This window comes from Sinocyclocheilus grahami, unplaced genomic scaffold (genome assembly GCF_001515645.1).
Source record: "Sinocyclocheilus grahami isolate Dianchi unplaced genomic scaffold, SAMN03320097.WGS_v1.1 scaffold660.1, whole genome shotgun sequence".
In the NCBI taxonomy this organism is placed as follows: Eukaryota; Metazoa; Chordata; class Actinopteri; order Cypriniformes; family Cyprinidae; genus Sinocyclocheilus; species Sinocyclocheilus grahami.
In genome coordinates this window covers 395,805-401,862 of record NW_015505839.1, presented here as the reverse complement: position 1 = coordinate 401,862, position 6,058 = coordinate 395,805, and positions in this window count along the sequence as shown.

Below are 6,058 nucleotides of genomic sequence, written 5' to 3'. Positions count from 1 at the left end.
ACAAATCCAACATCAAACCTCATTGGTACACCACATGACTGTGACTACCATCATGACACCCAAATGTTTGATGTAATATATATTTCCACCATTTTTATTTAATTTCACTCTGTTCATCATTCAAAGTGATTGCACTGCTTCATAAGAATACCAGTCGAGTCATGGAAGTTGTGGTCATCATTGACATTTCTATTATAAACAAAAAATTAGAAAAATTTTAGTCTAATTAAAGTCTAAATTGCTAGTTTTGTGTTTTGTCTTCCAGGACAAGGATGACATCAATGTCATTCGAACTCTTGTTTTGGCAGGTCTACCACTTTATCTGAAGGAAGACTCCTCAGAAGTTTTCAAGACCCACAAGGTAGGACAAATATAAGGCCTGTGTTATTCATATTAATAATAGAGACGTAATTTCCTCATTATCTTCAGCTGGCATGTTTCCGTGACAACACAGCAACGCAGTGTCCATCGGCAGATGTTTTAATGCAAATAAACATACATTTTATATTTTTAAAAGTTGTATATATATTAGTTTTCATATATTATATAGCATATTTTAAAAACTTTTTGAAGATAATGAGGAAATTACGTCTCTCCCTTTGTCAAGTGCATTCCAAACGACTACATAATGGCACGCACGTGCCCTGCTCACTCCAAAATCCCCACTCCAAGGGGATAGGGATCACTTCCATTTGGAATTTGCCCCATGAACCGTTTGGTACGAATACACGTACCATTACACACCTAATATATGTGTGTGTGTGTGTGTGTGTGTGTGTGTATATATATATATATATATATACACACACATATACAGTTGAGGTGAAAAGTTTACATACAATTTTTTTATTTACCAAAATAAGATATATATATATAACATTACAGACCATTGAACAGACTGTATGCCTCTTCTTTATAACTTTGTTGTCATTCAAGAACATTTAAATATGGTGTCTGGCCTGACTAGGGTGTGTTTGTTTTGTTTACATGTAGAGACATGTTCTAACAAAGATTATTTCCATACATTTAGAGAGATGAGATCGACCAGGCACAATAGGCAGCAGTTGCCATCATTGCTTTTGGTTAAGGAGGATGAGGGAACATTGCCTTTCAATCCACTAGATGTTCTGATTGTCCTTGAAGATGATGTTGTGATTTCTTCCAAATCCTGGGTCAGTTCACTGGTGCTGCTTTTTGGGCTACTGTATGCCCTTCACAGCAGCTACCCCAAGAAGCTGATTGTTTTTTTTTTCAAAAGGTACTGTTGAAACTTGATGACGGGAAGGCTAGGCCAAAATTGCTGGCACTTAAAAATGAACTTTTGAATTAGTATTATGAAATCCACCATGTTACCGGTACTGTTAAGACTGCAGATGAATTTGCACAGTATGTTAAAAGAGCAGTTGTTGAATTTTTTTTAAAATGAAGTGTTCAAGTATTAAAGGAATTGTTGATTTATTCCATGGAAAATTTTATTTTTGATAACATTGTTTTACTATTGTATTTTGTTGTGCTGCACAGCCCACATGTTGATAAACTTTGAGTGAAATAAATGTTTTATTTCAATAAATACTATTCAAAATAACCTTGTCCTGTCCTCACTGCTTTATACAAATGTTCGTTTTTGCTTAGTCTTATGTAACTTTATTAATGTGAGTTCAGTCAACTTAAACCATTTAAGGCAATCTGTTTCCTTAAACCATTTGAGTAGCTATTTGAACTGAGTTAAGTTGTTTGAACTCAATTAGATTTTTTTAATTGAACTCATAAGGTTTGTTTACTGAACTTAAAACTTTTAAGTTACCAGTGCTCTGATTTATTGACTAAATCAACACATAAATATTGAGTCATGTGCAATTATATTTTAAATTTAGCAGTACTCATATGTATTGGTTTCAAAACGTTTCTTCAAACGGTTTGAGTTGACCTAACTTGTCGCGTTTTACAGTGCACAAATGGTGCAGGATGAAAGTGTAATGCTTAAAGTTTGGGATCTGTTCTAATCTTTAATTCTAGTAGGTTATTTATCTTTTTGTGTTTATAGACATCTGTGTGAATACCATCAGCCATCTTAAAGCTGTTTAACCCATGACGCTTTGCTTCTTGTCTTTCTGCCAGCATACTCAAACTTTATTTAAGCTTGTTTAAATACCAAAAATAAAGAAGTAAATAAATAATTATGCTTATTAAATAAATGTCTGTGGTTGACACCTAAAAAAGAGAAACTAGGAATTTGCGGGAAGCATCTTGGCTTAAAATGCTATTAAATAGTGAACTAGTTTATTTGCTGGCATCTACAATAGTGTCGTGCCAGATTGATAGTGCTCTGTAAAGCATGTGATAGATTGACAGACAGACAGACAGACAGACAGACAGATAGTTAGATAGATAGATAGATAGATAGATAGATAGATAGATAGATAGATAGATAGATAGATAGATAGATAGATAGATAGATAGATGCAGCTGTGCAATGCATACAGAAGTGGAAAATGGTGAAACATGACTGGCAGTGTTGTCATCTGAGTCATGTGTAGCCCATATAAACAGGAGGTCATTACAGACACTAGAGCCCGACTGATTTTTGAGGGCCGATACTGATATTAGGGAGAAAAAAAGGCCGATATCGATATATCGGCATTCTTTGTGTGTATTATAGTACAGTACCAGTCAACAGTTTGGACACTTTCCCATTCGTGTGTCCAAACTTTTGACTGGTACTATATATATAATACAGTAAATACACAAACAGAATATATATACATAAACACATTTTTTGCAATGATCACTCAAATGTGGTGATCAAACACTTATAATAACGTGACAAAGATATGTAATGGAGGCAGGGTATTTAACAATTTAGCAATACACTTTATTATCCAAAATGAGTCTGACATCAGTGTACTTAACAGTAAAGTTGAAGTTTATTCAACTTTATTTCAATTCAATTCCATTCAACTTTATTCTGTTGAAGTTTATTTCACTTCAGAACATTCATTTACAGATTTGCGCTACGCCACTGTCTTCACACACAGACAAAACTTACTAGAGAAGTGTGACATAATATAGGCCTACCTCTGTAAAGAAGTACTATTTAAATTCACGTCTCGCGCACTTTAATGCCTTTTGAATGTAACGTGCACGTTCCCTTGGAACTAGAATCATGGTGGAATATCATGTGATGAGGAACAGGATTAAGAACCGCTGCTTTTGTGTCTCACCAACTAGCTGACAACGTAGTGCTAAATCACCATGCAACAGACCCAAGCCACCACCGCACACACTAGTTAGCAACATTAATGTTAAGACACCACTTGAATTCTGCTGCCTGAACAAGAGACCTCCTTACTTAAAGCTTAAGTGTATGGAATACCATTGAAACTTTGAATGGCCATATCTCCGTAACAGCATGGCGGATCCGCACCAAATTCGGGGGATCCCTTCAGCTTGAGGAGCCCTCTCGAATGCCGAATCGAGTGTATGTCTCGAAGCCCCCTTTCGAATGAGACCACCTCCACGTCGATAGCCCCTGGGATCTGGGAGTCGGGTGCGACCGATCTGGCTACCGACGCTTGGAGAGCGGTGTTTGAGAGGGCTCCTCGGACTGAAGGGATCCCCAGAATTCGGTGGAGATCTGCTGCCGCGTTTGCGAGATAGTGACACCAGCCAACCCTTTCACTTAAAGCATTTAATCCAGATCGCCAAAAGCAAACAATGGAGCACGCTCTGCTGGACAAACTACATAATTACACCATTTACAAGCATTTTATCTGCATTTTATGTTTTAAAATCGGCAAAATTATATATCAGTCGGGCTCTAACAGACACTACTGATATGTGTGTGGGAAAGAGCTTAATAGAGTGTGTGCTGAACATGCACATGCATCCATGCATACTGGTGTGTTCATATTTACTTGTGTTTCTGTAGGGTTGTCTCTGTGTGTGCGTGCTAGTTGGCAAGTTATCTCCGTAACAGCATGGCGGATCCGCACCAAATTCGGGGGATCCCTTCAGCTTGAGGAGCCCTCTCGAATGCCGAATCGAGTGTATGTCTCGAAGCCCCCTTTCGAATGAGACCACCTCCACGTCGATAGCCCCTGGGATCTGGGAGTCGGGTGCGACCGATCTGGCTACCGACGCTTGGAGAGCGGTGTTTGAGAGGGCTCCTCGGACTGAAGGGATCCCCAGAATTCGGTGGAGATCTGCTGCCGCGTTTGCGAGATAGTGACACCAGCCAACCCTTTCACTTAAAGCATTTAATCCAGATCGCCAAAAGCAAACAATGGAGCACGCTCTGCTGGACAAACTACATAATTACACCATTTACAAGCATTTTATCTGCATTTTATGTTTTAAAATCGGCAAAATTATATATCAGTCGGGCTCTAACAGACACTACTGATATGTGTGTGGGAAAGAGCTTAATAGAGTGTGTGCTGAACATGCACATGCATCCATGCATACTGGTGTGTTCATATTTACTTGTGTTTCTGTAGGGTTGTCTCTGTGTGTGCGTGCTAGTTGGCAAGTGTTGCATCTGTTTATTAAGCTGAACTCTTGACCAGTCCCATATGTGTATCTCTGTTACTGAAACATCACCACCAAGGCTGGGAAACTCTAGTCTAGCAAATTACCAATGCGCGACAATCATCAGAATTCAGATGACGCATACTAAAATACCAGAAAATGCCAGTCATTCAAGACAAAACATATTTTTTCCTCTCTTTTAACTGAATTTGTATAATAAATTTGCTCTTTATGTGTTTATCTATCTGTTTGTATTTTATTTATTTATACATGGTGGACTATTTGAGAATAATCAGCAGTATGTTTGTTGAGAAATACATCAGGAATCAGATGACTGAATATATAATGGACATGTGCAAAACATAATTTAGAATTTATTTAAGGCATGTAGCAGATGCTCTTATCTAGAAAAACATACAGAACTGTTTTAGCATCACTTATGAGACTATTTTGATCAACAGATGGCAAGCATGAAATTGGAAACACTTCCTGTAATTATATATGAATACTTTCCGTACCCACTGTATATATATATATATATATATATAAACTAAAAATGTATTTATTCACCCTTAATAAATTCTTTACAAATGATTCATTAATTCCGAAAAAGTTATTTTATTATTATTCATTTCATTCTAAACCCTTCTGTGGCTCATGCATGAGAAATGTTGAATAATGTTCACATTTATCAAAAATGCTGAAAGCATGCATGAACTGTGTAACGAATCAGCTCATAGGAAATATGAATAATTAACCATAACTAGTTATAATTAATTATGAACATTTTAGATCTGCTGTAGATATTTAGTCTTGTCAATTCTAAGAACGTTAATTTCCTGGTTAAGGGAAATAACTTTCTTACTGTACAATTCTACAAAGCTTGTAGCATAAATCTGTGTGATTAAGTGACTCCAGTTATAAGCAAACAATGAACCACGTCAAGTGTGATACAAGTAAGGTTTTATTAACTACATAAACACTTAAACTAGTCTAACATACTACATAAACGCATAAACTGGTCTAACATCCTACATAAACACATAAACTGGTCTAACATACACATACACACACACACACATACAGTTGCTATAGGAAAGGGTTAACGCTTAACTCAGTACAGAAAAGAGACATAAGGAATGAAATTTATGGAACCATTTGCATATTCAGCAGATCTACACCTGAGGGATACGTCAGATTCTTAGTTCAAACACACCTTTGTAAAAAGATGCAAATGATACCTAATGTATCAATTAATAAGACTAAGTTTGATACTTGCAAGTTCTCGACTGTCTGAAAGAGATTCCTGATGCAATCTTAAGGCCCAAGATCTTGCTGAAGTTGGTTGATGAGAAAGAACCAGTTTTGAGTCCTGAAATGGAAAGGACAAGGCCGAAGCCTGGCACGAGCTTAATGATGTTCTGGGAGCGTTTTTCTCACCACCTCTCAGAATCCCAACAAACCACCAACTGGGGCGGGTCACATGAAGTGTGGCCTTTAAGGTCGGAGAAGATCCCCACCTTTCAAGATG